Source organism: Botryllus schlosseri, unplaced genomic scaffold, assembly GCF_051294905.1.
Source record: "Botryllus schlosseri isolate E-star unplaced genomic scaffold, Bs_hap1 Bs33a, whole genome shotgun sequence".
NCBI lineage: Eukaryota > Metazoa > Chordata > Ascidiacea > Stolidobranchia > Styelidae > Botryllus > Botryllus schlosseri.
The window spans coordinates 158280-170835 of record NW_027648642.1 but is presented as its reverse complement, the minus strand read 5'-3'; the positions used below and the strand labels follow the sequence as shown (position 1 = coordinate 170835).

The following is a 12556-nucleotide window of genomic DNA, read 5'->3' as shown; positions in this document are numbered from 1 at the left end:
TGGTTCCCTAAGGACGCGCCTGACGTACTGTGGACATGGCGTCACTCCCTATGGACGCGCCTGACGTACTGTGTACATGACGCCACTCCCTAATGGACGCGCCTGACGTACTGCGTACGTGGCGCCACTCCCTATGGAAGTGTCATTCGCCCTCTTTCTCATCTCGACTCCATACCTGGTTCAACGCCTAACAACATGGGATACAACATCATATCAGCTCACACACTGCGTATATTGGCTGAGCGAGCAACGAAACTGGCAAAATACAAATACGATATTGGTTATTATCAACGAAGCTATACTACTATTAACGAACACACAAAATGTGAAAGGCGAGAACTACTACCACTTAACACAGTCAAGGCTGAAGTGAAAAATCATATTGCAACAAGTAATCACAGAAAATGTGTCACAGGGGTTTAATAAACAGCAGCTGCTAAAACCACTCAATGCTTTTTTACTTAGACTGTTTGTCATTAGCTTAAGTACATAAAAAGGTGTCGCAGGAATATAAGACACAGCAACTGCTAGGACAACTCGAAGCTAATGGAACAGTCTATGTGAAAAAAAAACATTGATTGAATGAATATCAAATAGAGTTAAATAGAATGGTATCACAAGACTAAAGAAACAGCAACAATTTGAAACGAGCATGACAAAACGGGTTCAGTAAAAAGTCACAATGCAAGAATTAAATCAAAGCACCGTTTGCTGATGTTGAGTGCCTATTCTTTTTCTTCGGCAATCAGAAGTTGTTGCGCCAAAACGCTTCTTCTCGGCGCTTGTGCCTGAAATATATACAGCAATGTCAGTGAATTCTTTACGTCGACTGCTTCCCCTCGAAGTAGTTGAACATCGCCTTGGAAAGCGCTACTTATACTTCACTACAGATTCACGTTACTTAGATGTCTACTAACTACTCCTTTTTGACGAATACTACTTTTTCAAACTACTCGAGTACTTATCAACTTATATTTCTACTTCCACTTGAAATAATTGACATATCTTGAAAATCCCTACTTCTACTTCAATGGAAATTTATGATGTTACTTCTTACTTCAGCTTGACTACCAAAAACGACCACTTCTACTTCGGCTACACATGTTCGAACCATTACATGGTAAAAGAATGAAACATTACAACCAAATTCACTATTTTCAAACCACTCGAGTACCTTTCAACTTCAATTTATACTGGAGTATGCTGTGATTTACGAAGTATGTTAAAACTACTCCAAGTTACTTCTACTTCCACTATAGTCCCAATGTTGAATACTTCAATTTGTTAATCGCCACTAACAGTTATATGCTAAAATCAACCGGCACCTCGACCAAGTTTATGACATCACACCAACTGCTTCCTCGAGGTAGGTTTAACATGTCCTGTAAACCAGTACATATACTTCAATAGAAATGATGTATTACTTGAGAGTACTGACTACTTTAACTTCAACTAACCAACCCATGTTCGGAAGAAGCCACATTCCATTACATCAGGGGTGTCAAAGATACAAACCGCCCAGCAATTCTGTGTAGATTGAACAATGCGTGTATTATGCAGCACTTTTCTAATGTTTGAAATTTTCATAAGAAATAATCCCATTAAATAATCCCTCAACACTGCAAATGTCGAGTACGGAGAAAATTGCTTATTGTGTTGCATCACAAAAGACTCAAATGGTATCCGGCCTCGAGGGAAACCTAAATCGCTTTCTAAGACCATGAAGAAAATTCCAACGTCCGTATTTACAATTAAATACTTTGTTTACCTCAACACATACCCAGGTTTGCCGCCATGTTCGAGTAAAACATCGGTAGCATAGAAAAATACCGGCTTGCCGACATCGTATTAGAAGAGCTACTGTTTCATTGATTTTCAACTGTATTCTGCCGCTTAATCACCATATTATTGACAATTTCGTTGTTTGCTGATATAGGTGCAAGTAGAATAGAACCCATATGATCCGAAATATAATTCATCTATTACACTACTGTGTTGAAAGGCCTGATAATCAAGTTTAAAATGAATAACCATTGCACGGATTTTCAGGTAATAGTTTGGAATCACTCCATTGGTGGGGCCCGAGCGATCTGAAGCTTTTGAGTCCGGCCTGCGACATCAGTCGAGTTTGTCGCCACTGTGTTTCATATTTAATGAATGCGATGATACGCCCAAATCAACTTCCATCCAACTACAGAGTACTTGTTAACTTCCACTTGAAATAGGTATGGCATACCCGGTAAATCGCTACTCATACTTTCAGTACAGTTTTGATATACAGTCGACTCTACTTTATTCAGTGTGGTTCCGCCCATTTTGGCCGAATTAACCACAGAATCGGTGTTGTCCGCATTAACCGGCCGGAGTATTTTAAATGCAATTTTACTTCTTTCCTGTACAAGCATTTTTGGCCGAATAAAGCGGTTACACGGTCTCTGAATTCAGCGGACACGACTTTACCTTGTAAATTGCTACTTATGCTTGGGAGGGAATCTGTGACATTACTTCTACTTGGGTACGGACACCGACTACTTTGACCCCTCCCCGGTTTCATATGAGCTCAACTGATTGATACCTTCAATTGCGGCTTTTTGACTTTTTCCGGGGCATGACGTAGCAAAGAATTCACTGCTTCCTCGTAGTCCACTTGTGTTGCAGATGAATGGACTTTGCAGCAGGCAGCGGAGAAGTGATTACCTTTTCATTGATTTGCGGATTAGTTTGGTATATGGCGTACATGGATTACAAGAAATAATACATCATAGCATCGTAATGCCAGAATACACAGCATCCTGGTTGGGAACATTTATATATGCTCAAAGAAAGCGACACCAAGACCAGATCTACTTCTTTGAACAACTTACTCGACTAATTTTCAAGTTCATTCTCTATTTCCACTTGAAGTAGTCTTATCATGTCTTGCAAATCGATAGATATTTATGATGTCAGGTGTCACCTCTACTTCTACTTGGGTAACAACACTACTTTGATAGCATATTTGAAAACAGTCATTTACAATTGCATGCTATGATAATGCAACACCTAGATCAGGGGTGGCCGAACTTTTCGGCCAAAGGGCCACATGAGATTTACGAACAACTGCATGGGCCACTTTAATGTTGATGTCCTTTTTCTAATCGTCCGATAGGAGCGAACAGGATTAGGTAATGGTATAAACAGGACATATATTAATATTACTATGCATCAAATTCGATAACGAACATGTCATGAAAACACTATGTACAAGCCCTAGCCGGGCCAAGAGCGAAATTTTATCAATGTTAATGAATGAATTCGGGCAATAATAATGTTGCATATATTGTGGGTCGCCTCTGTATACAGCTGGGCTCAATTGACCAGGACATGAATAATCGGGGCTTGTATATATATCAATAACAAAGATTTCAGTGAACATATGTCTATCATTTTGCGCAAAGGTTTCATCAACGACTATCTTTCTGCGAGTACAGGCGCGAAGTCGCATGTAGGATAATACGTTCTCACATAATTGCGAATATAGTTAGGCTCAATTTTGTAGAATGGGCGCATATTTAATTTTCATGAGAGGGAAACAATACTAGAGAAGCTAGAAATCGAGTGACAATGAATCGCGCGAAGTGTCAAGAAAAATATCAAGTCAAATAAATCTGCGACGAAATATTCTACTTCATGTTCCTATACGAAAATGTGGATGGCCCTTGCCTCCGCCAATGAGTCGGAACGTATATTTTCGTCATCAACATCATAAAGTTCGCGGTCAGGCTTATCATATTTTCGGTTGATCTTGCAAGCTCACAATAAGTTACCTGCCTATTTTATTTATTGATATTACTGCCAAATTCGAAAATTAACTCGCGGGACACTGAAAACCTTCTCGCGAGCGACGGGTTGGCCACTTCTGACGTAGACCAAATCTACTCTATCAAACAAAGTACTTGAGTTCTTTTAACTCCATTTCTGCTTGCACTAAAAGCAGTTTTTACATGCCTTATAGATCTCTACGTACACGTGATTAGAAATTTGATGCTTTACTTGGGTTCCAATTTTATTTCCGCTTGTAGTCTTAACATTGCTTGTAAACTGCTGCGTACGCTGGAGCAGAAATTTAGGATGTTGCTTCTAGTGCTACTGGAGTACGAATACTGATATACTTTCACCTTGACCATACCTATATTCGGAAATGGTTATTGGTCACTTACGATTACACTCTAAAGAATTCGACAATTCGAGCTAATCCACTTCTTGACACTCGTGCAATTTTCAGAACTTGATTCTCTACTTCTACTTGAACACTCGGTCACTACTGCTACTTGAACTTGAGCAGGAATGTATGACGCTATGACTGATTGAGTACCAACCAAAAATTCTTCAACCACCTTCGGTTTTGGCAAATTGTATCCTAGTATTTATGTTACCTTCGTTTGCTCTCCAACTTTGATACCGGGTTGATGAATGGATTTCGCATCCGGTACCTGAGAATAGATTCTGATTTTGAACATTGATTTCCGGATATGATAGGTAGGATTACCATGCAACTCACAGAAAATGATATTATACAGGCACCACTTGTTCCGTGCTCTTTTCTATCGAGTTGAAGCCGATGCTGTAGTTTAGTACTTCATTATGTTGACGGTACACTGCGCACTCTATAATGCATTCTTCGTACAGTCGGCTTGACTTGGTCATCACAAATGGCAGATATTGCAGATATTTAAGAAATTGAAATAATCAGAATGGTTGTATTGAAGTCATCTGACAGTGCGCGAAACAAAAACAAACCGATATGGGTGGAAGCATGCTGCCAATAGTACATTTACACACTAATCATTTATAAGGTTATTGTTGGCGAGAATATTGGCTACTGTGAAACACCCGGAATATGATTACATCATCAATGGTAATTCGATAATTCATTCTGATAGCCGCGATTTGCTGGGCAATATAGGCCAAATCGCGGCTCTGAGTTGAGGGTTTGATTGCGGCACATGCATTTCCTTACCTTGCAGAGGGGTTCAACCCAATTTTAAGACAATGCCTTCTATCACGTTCAAACAATATGCTTGTATATCACATCAGTTACCTTGCCGTTGACGTTACCGGACAATTTACACCGGTGCGGCTATATATACAGGGTGAATTTGGCCACGGCAAGAGCGTTTCATGTACAAAAAAGGTGCATAGTCAGTCATCAATAATTAACTTGATAATAATCAATCATGGTATCCTATCAAAGTATATAACTTGCACTTGTTCATACTCAATTACTCATAGAGGTTGTATATGAGACAATACTATTCAGTAAATGTAATAATTTTATAAGGTTTTCAAAGGAAAAGTCAGCAGAATACTTTCAAGTTCAACAAGAGTTGTAAATTGGGAACAATCCACAATGGCGGCAACCAGTCATAAGCGCTATCAAACTAGTATAAATCATAGGGTTAGCCATGTGATCAAGCAATATATAATTGCCTCATTACATAAATTACTATATGACCACGCAAATACACAAGAGATTTTTATCAATATCTTGAGGAACATTCAGTCTACCGACCAGCAAAGCATTGCTATTGGAATGAATCAGCAAATCGTTGTTTATGGCGTTTCAATCATATTCGTATTCACACTTCACAGTATGGCGTATCTGCATTCGAAGAAATAATGAGGCGCAGCAATCAATTTAATGTTCTACCATACATCGATATTGAACACAAACTATCAACGAAAAAGGAGAAGCTAAATTACGCTCACAAGAAATGTATACGGTATAGCTAGGTCTATTTACGCATCATTCTAAAGATTAGAACTCTTACCATTTCAAACTGTTTCTCTGTTGGAGCGGTTCAGGTAGAGTTTCTGAATCAACAACACTAACCACAGACATCAACTCTTCTGTTTTTGCTTCGTACAGATTCTCAATCTAATCAATGACTGTTTTGTCTGCGTCCATTATCTCAAAGAACCTCGTCGCATCAGTCACACAGACATCAACTCAGATTCAAATGTCAGATGCACGCGCCGTCGCGCTAGACTGCGCAGGTAACACGTGACGGAGAAGGAAGAAGGCTGTCTGGTTTGAAGATGTCTGTCTGGTTTTCACGATAGGGCCGCGATTGTAGAGACGTGCTGTGTGCTACAAATAGTCATGGCGTATCATCCTTAGTAAATCGCGTTGTGATACCGCCACTTGCATCACAATTTCACATTGATGCGCACATTTGTTCCAGTATTTCGCTATATCGGGATATATATTCAGAACACGTGTTTCGCCATGATGTGCACACTGCACAATTGTGCAGTTGTGCACGCTTATGGGTCCAGCTATATGCCTCTTTATAATTCAGCAATTTATTCAAATCAATACAACGCAGGATTGCGATATATTTTCATAAAACCAGTACACTGATAAATGGCTATAAGCCTATATGTCTTACGATTTCGTACGCGATGTGCATTGTGCATCCCACATGGGGAAGAATAATCATAATATGCCATTTTGAACAAGCCAGCTGGACCCCATGAAAGCGATATCCAAGTAGGGGCATCCTGATGAACTCCTATGTACGTGGCATCCAGGTGACATACTACTATGACATCCTCTGGAATATTCATTGGTGACGCGAATAGGAATACTCTAAAAATTTCTTCCACTGGAAGTCATCTGGAGTTACATAACTGGACGTCCAGTTTGTGACAAACTGAGCCAGTCCTCAGTAACTAACCGTGGGAGATGGGATGGGTTGGAACAATTGTGGACATACCAGTAAATCCATGGGATATCGGGTGTTTGCTGGGTTACTTTCTCACGATCCGACGGGCAAATACCCGTTCTCCTCTTCTAAATTAAATTTTTTAGCGCCCATAACTGCCGCAAGTCACGTTCCCGTGCTCACAATAAATCTTGAGCCATCTTTTTGTGACTGTCATTCTTGATTGGAGCACGAAATAAGACAGTGTGTTATTGTGCCTCGAAATTAGAATTAATTCATCCCTATCTCCAATGCGAACGTTGGTTGGAGATATTGTAATAATCTGTTACAGATTTACAGCGGTTCTTAACCAGAGTTCCATGGTCACTTGGGGGTACGAAGCACCGAATTAGGGTGTACGAGATGCAGTGTGAAATTACACGCAATTTGAGGCCCAAAATTATTTCGAAAATCAACATAAATTAATTATTTTGGCACGGATTTCTTCAGCACGAATTTATTCACTTTTCTAGGCGCTTGGCGCCATTTCGTGTCAGGAGATTTGCTGCTATCGAATTGGGTGTCATTTCCTTCGACAAAATACAAGTAGGCTAACAAAATCAAAAAAAAAATAGAAGTTGTAGAAATGGGTGTAGCGTTTTTCTCCATTGTGAAAAATGGTCGCTTGAGACCATATAGAATTTTAGATACTGTAGTCTCTAGGGGTATGAAACCTGATGATGCTGGAATATCAGACAATGGCATTTCGGCAAAGGTTGTACATTACTCCACAGGACACATCAATTCCTCGGTCATTCGGCGCACCTGTAACGCCATTAACTGCATTTTCAGAGAACTCGAAGTTGCAACCGTGGCCTCCATGAAACAGCGCACATGCAGCCCCCTGAATCTTCTCTTCCTTGCAATCTGCGCCCCACCCCCATACAATTATGACCATTGGTGACGAATAAAGCTCACTGCGTAGGAATTGGAATTCGGAATCGCGTGCGTCTCGGGAAATGAGAGTTTTTTACGGTTAGTTGACACGTGTGAGCGATGCCAATATCATTTGAGTAGCGTCAATCTTTATCTGACGAAATGAAGAATTTATGTTGAAATCCCTACGGGCACCCAAAACAAGCGTTTGGGGGCGGCCGAACAAAATGTTGTCCGCAACCGATCTGGATTGGAGGTACCAAGGCTCTAGCGGCCCGATCGTTAAAAAGGTTACAAATCACTGCTTTATCACGCGTATTCTTGTCTGCTTGTTACACTCGTATTCTCGAATAGTCGCGCAATTGCACATGTATACTAGGGCTGTTCAAAAATAATGTTTTCCCCGGATTCCTGCACACCAAATTTGGTTCAATTCTAACAAGTATAAGCCGCCGCAGAGCCAATTAAAAATTTTAAATTATTAGAGAAAATGGAAAGAAAATTCGAATTTTCCCGTCAACCCCATGAAATTGTGAAGTTGTCTTCAAAGAGGATGCAAAACAAATTTGACTCAATTCCAATTAGTGGAAGTGGAGTTATTTGAGATTTTCGTTGATAATTCTCCGATTATCCACAAATCAAGCTTTTACACAGTTTGACTTTGACTTTTACTGACTTTGAAAAATAACCCCAAACGATGCAATCACGGGCGATATAAACATGTGTGACGCCACACTCTTTTCATGGTCCGCAGTTATTACCGCAACAGAGTTGACGTCACTTCCTCTTCACGATCTTCGGAATTTTATCTCCATGAAGCGCATGAGTCTGCGATCACCCCCCCCCCCCCCCCCTAGACGAAAAACTCAAATAACTTCGCTTCTACTAGTTGGAATTGAGTCAAATTTGGTTTGCATCATCTTTGAAGTCAATTCAACAATTTCATGGGGTTGACAGAAAAATTAGCATTTTTTTTTTAATTATCCCTAATAAATTAAAACTTTTAATGGGCTCTGTGACGGCTTATACTTGTTAGAATTGAACAAAATTTGGTGTGCAGCATTTTCTAGGGTAACCTGATAATTTATTCATTGAATGGCTGGAATCCCACAAAAAGATTATTTTTAAACAGCCATTATGCACACTCGTTACTCACACGACTCATTGTGCATCGAATTACGTTCCCATTTGTTCGGACATATCTCATGGTGCGTCGCACAATGTAAACATTGTATTCAAAGTATGTCGCGAGCTGTAAACGTTTGGGAAGCACTGAACACGATGCGATAGAAATGTTGTAAAACCAAATCTGAATATGTTCATCATCTTGCCATGTAGCCCCTTCAATCAACACTTGCCAGCCGTCAACGAGTCATGAAGCGACTGATTATCTTTCAGCGACCTCGTAGATGTGACCACTGGCTTGATGAATTGAAAGTCTCATCGATCACGGATTCATACGCATTTGTGCCTTCGTGTTCCGCTCCAGAACATATTCCTTCATTGTCGTGCGGCGATTGCTCTCGTGATCCATCCAATTCGTACTTTTCGTATTCGTTCACTTCCGAGTGAGCATTTGAGCTGCTGTCTTGTTTACGTCTATTTCTTAAAAGCAGTGAAATGATATACTTTAATACAGTAGTCAGGAACCTGTGGCTCTTTTTGGGTATAAGATATGGCTCTTTGGAAAAGTTTGAATTTTGCACCTGATTTATCAATATTACTTGTTAGTAAATTTTCATGACGGCAGCATGAACATGTCTCGGAGAGTTCAAGGCAGTGGTGTATCCACGGTAAGCGACTCGTACCGCCCTCTTTTCAAAATACCCAAACGTAAGTTGCTGTCGCGCCGGCGACTAACACCACTCGCGAATTCGATCTATCCACCATCGCGCGCCTAGAAATCGTGGATTGCACGATACCTTTATTGACAAAAGAGAATAGCAGACGTGGCGACACTTGTTGCACAATGTAGTTTTCAAATACACATTGTCTTCCGCCGCGAAATAAAATACCTTGCAAGTGACATTCACAATTACAAATTCAATTTAAAAACAACGCTATCCATTTTCTTGATTGGTTGGTAGCTTTGTTGTAACACCGCCGTAAAAATGTAAGTGTGTAACGCAACGATACGTTGCGCCATATATTTCAAAAGCCGATCAATACCTATATTTTCAGAATCAGCGCGTTAATTACATTTCAACAATGTCAATGATTATAAAGTCTACTAAGCTATTTACGATGAGTTGCGCTGTCACAAGTGAGGCTTGGCCCGTCCGTACCTCATCTGAGCCTTAACTGTGCTTTCGCGCTTTATTTTTGAACAATAAATATTAAATTTCCGTGATTTCGGGAATAAAAATGTTCAAGATCTAGTCATTCATAAACATCGATAAAAGATAACAATATCCATTGAAGAGTTCAGAATTTTCCTTCATTCATCCATGACGACATGTGACGCACTGCCTCACTTTCCTCCCCTTACTCACAATACCAAACTCCGTTACAATGCAACATTCGAGGCTGATTTTGCGGGGTTCCAAGACCACGAGCAGAACAAAATTTATATTTTCGCAATCAGTACCACGGTAGCTTTCGATTGATACCCATTTTATCAAATTTCGCGCTCGGCAAGCTGGTCAAAATCACCGTCAAATTGCTTTTAGCCAAACGGAAAGTGTGACGTACGCCAATTCGACTGAGCAATGACACACCATATAAGACACCATGATGCTACCAATACACCACAGATGTTCAATTGCGACATAACAATTGATTGACATGTATGGCTCTTTCGGAGTTACAATCGAAAATATTGGGCCAATATGACTCTTTGGTCGGAAAAGGTCCCCGACCACTGCTTTAATATGTATCAGTTCAAATTTACATTCTGAACCATTGTATGGCTCTCGCACAATCGGTCTGTGTTGGAATCAAGTCCCTACCTTCGAGTCATAAGTCACATCGAGTCAATACATATTGCGACTTGATTTACGTCGAGTCACTCGATTTTTGAGGTGGCTCGAGTCAAGTAAAGTCTAGTAAAGTCAAGTCTCGAAATTTCCGAAGTACGGGACAAGATTCAACTCATTGCATTTTGTAAGATGATTACGCTACAAACTGATTCGCTAATAATTTGAATCGAATAACGAATATCGAGTTACTTATACTTTGTATGGATTGCATATACGTAGAACTGCTCAACTACATCGGCTTGCGTCAGTCAAATAGATGATAGAAAATGAAGCCTGAGAAAGTCGAAACAAATCAAAATGACGTAATATTCAATCCACCATCCATACAACAGAGTTTAAGCCTACACCAATTGTTGACGAGTCTCTCCGTCGTATAGTTTAACATAATCATATATGTACCCTATACCCGTTCGAGCTCGATCCGATCGAGTTTAGTAGTTTTCCGAAGCGATATTCGCCACGATACATATGCCATGCTGGACTATAAACGAATGCAATTGATACGGTGTTTGTTGATTGTGGATTTTTATTAAATAATGTGAACCGCGGCTTGCGCTATGTGGATATCTTACAAGGATATAAAAAGGATTTATATTTAAACTAGCGCTAATCAGCAAATTTAATTGACATATCTGTGTTCAGCATCCAAAAGGAGATAAGATTCAACCGTTTTCTTATCAGATGCAAAAAATACTTTTGAAAATTAGTTGAACGGTGTAACAACACGATATCGTTCAAAATATCAAACAAAAGCTACCCACGTTCATGCAGACGACATGCCCCTGTTATAGTGATCGGCCCGCAGTATTGCAACAATCCGCCATGACATATTAATTTCAATATAATAATACATATTAATAATATTTTACTCATGATGTGGGGATGTCATTATTCGCGTTCCAGTAAAAAAGGTACGTATTTCAACACTTTAGGCCTGGTTTACTAAGATAACTTTGTAACGAGTGGTCCTCGGATACTGCACTCGAATCGAATTAGGGTTCTGATTAAAATACTTTTGTCTTTGATTAAAGTCGATTGTAATCGAATAAATAATTCCAATCATGATTTTTTCCCCACCAATAATAACAACAACACGAACAAAAGAAAATGTAATGAATGAAGAACATGTCAATCAAGGTTATGAAGGAAAACGCTTGACCTTTAATAATGTGGGGCAGTGAATCATCATCCACATAGCTGAAAACGTTTAACCTATGTGATAATGATGGGTCACTGGAATCATCACTGATCTGTTCTACTAGCGAGGAAACATGTTCAGTCAAATCGGGACCATCCATAATAGTTTTGCAACGCTTAGGCAGGCATCAACGATGAGGGAATCTTTCCATAGAGACTCCGGAATGCGCTTCGTTTTCGGCATCATACCAGTGCTTCGGAAATGGAAGCAGCATGTCGCAGACAACTATCTATCCACATCAAAAACGCATATTGATTGACTACCGCTCTTTGCTCTTTTCCCGTCCGTCTGTCAATTAGCTGGCCTATACTGGCACCGGTGACGAAATACTATCTCCGGCTTATACAAAATGCACATGGTTGTCCGATATTGAACCATATTCACGCATCTCGTCAGAAAATTTGAATCAACCAAAGTGATCAATAAAATCCAAATGGTGAAATTAAAATAAAAAATCAACGGAAAAAATCTGATTTAAATCAATCTGATTTAAACGAGGACCCTACTCAGAATCAACTCTGGATTTTCTTCAAAACGAGGAAATTATTTCTGTATCACAGATATGGTTGAAAACGCATTTTCAATTATTCTCTACTGATGAGGATCGGTGGAAATATGCTCTTAGAGAGGATCAAATTTGATATTATGATTATATTGTATGCTGCGATTATCCATATAATATGCAAAAATGAGTAGTTTCCGTGAATTTTGGAACGCGTTGCAACGTTTTTTTGTATAGATGGCGCCATAAGCGGCTG

At 39.7% G+C, this 12556-nt stretch overlaps 1 long non-coding RNA gene across 1 annotated transcript; it reads right to left on the bottom strand.

Moving 5' to 3' along the window:
- Positions 1–213: 213 nt before the first annotated feature.
- On the bottom strand, positions 214–6673 carry LOC145460036 (uncharacterized). Its single transcript, XR_013921679.1, has 4 exons — positions 4541–6673; positions 4416–4472; positions 2576–2697; positions 214–788 (listed from the first exon to the last, which is right to left on the bottom strand). It is a non-coding gene; the product is annotated as an uncharacterized LOC145460036 (long non-coding RNA).
- Positions 6674–12556: the final 5883 nt, after the last annotated feature.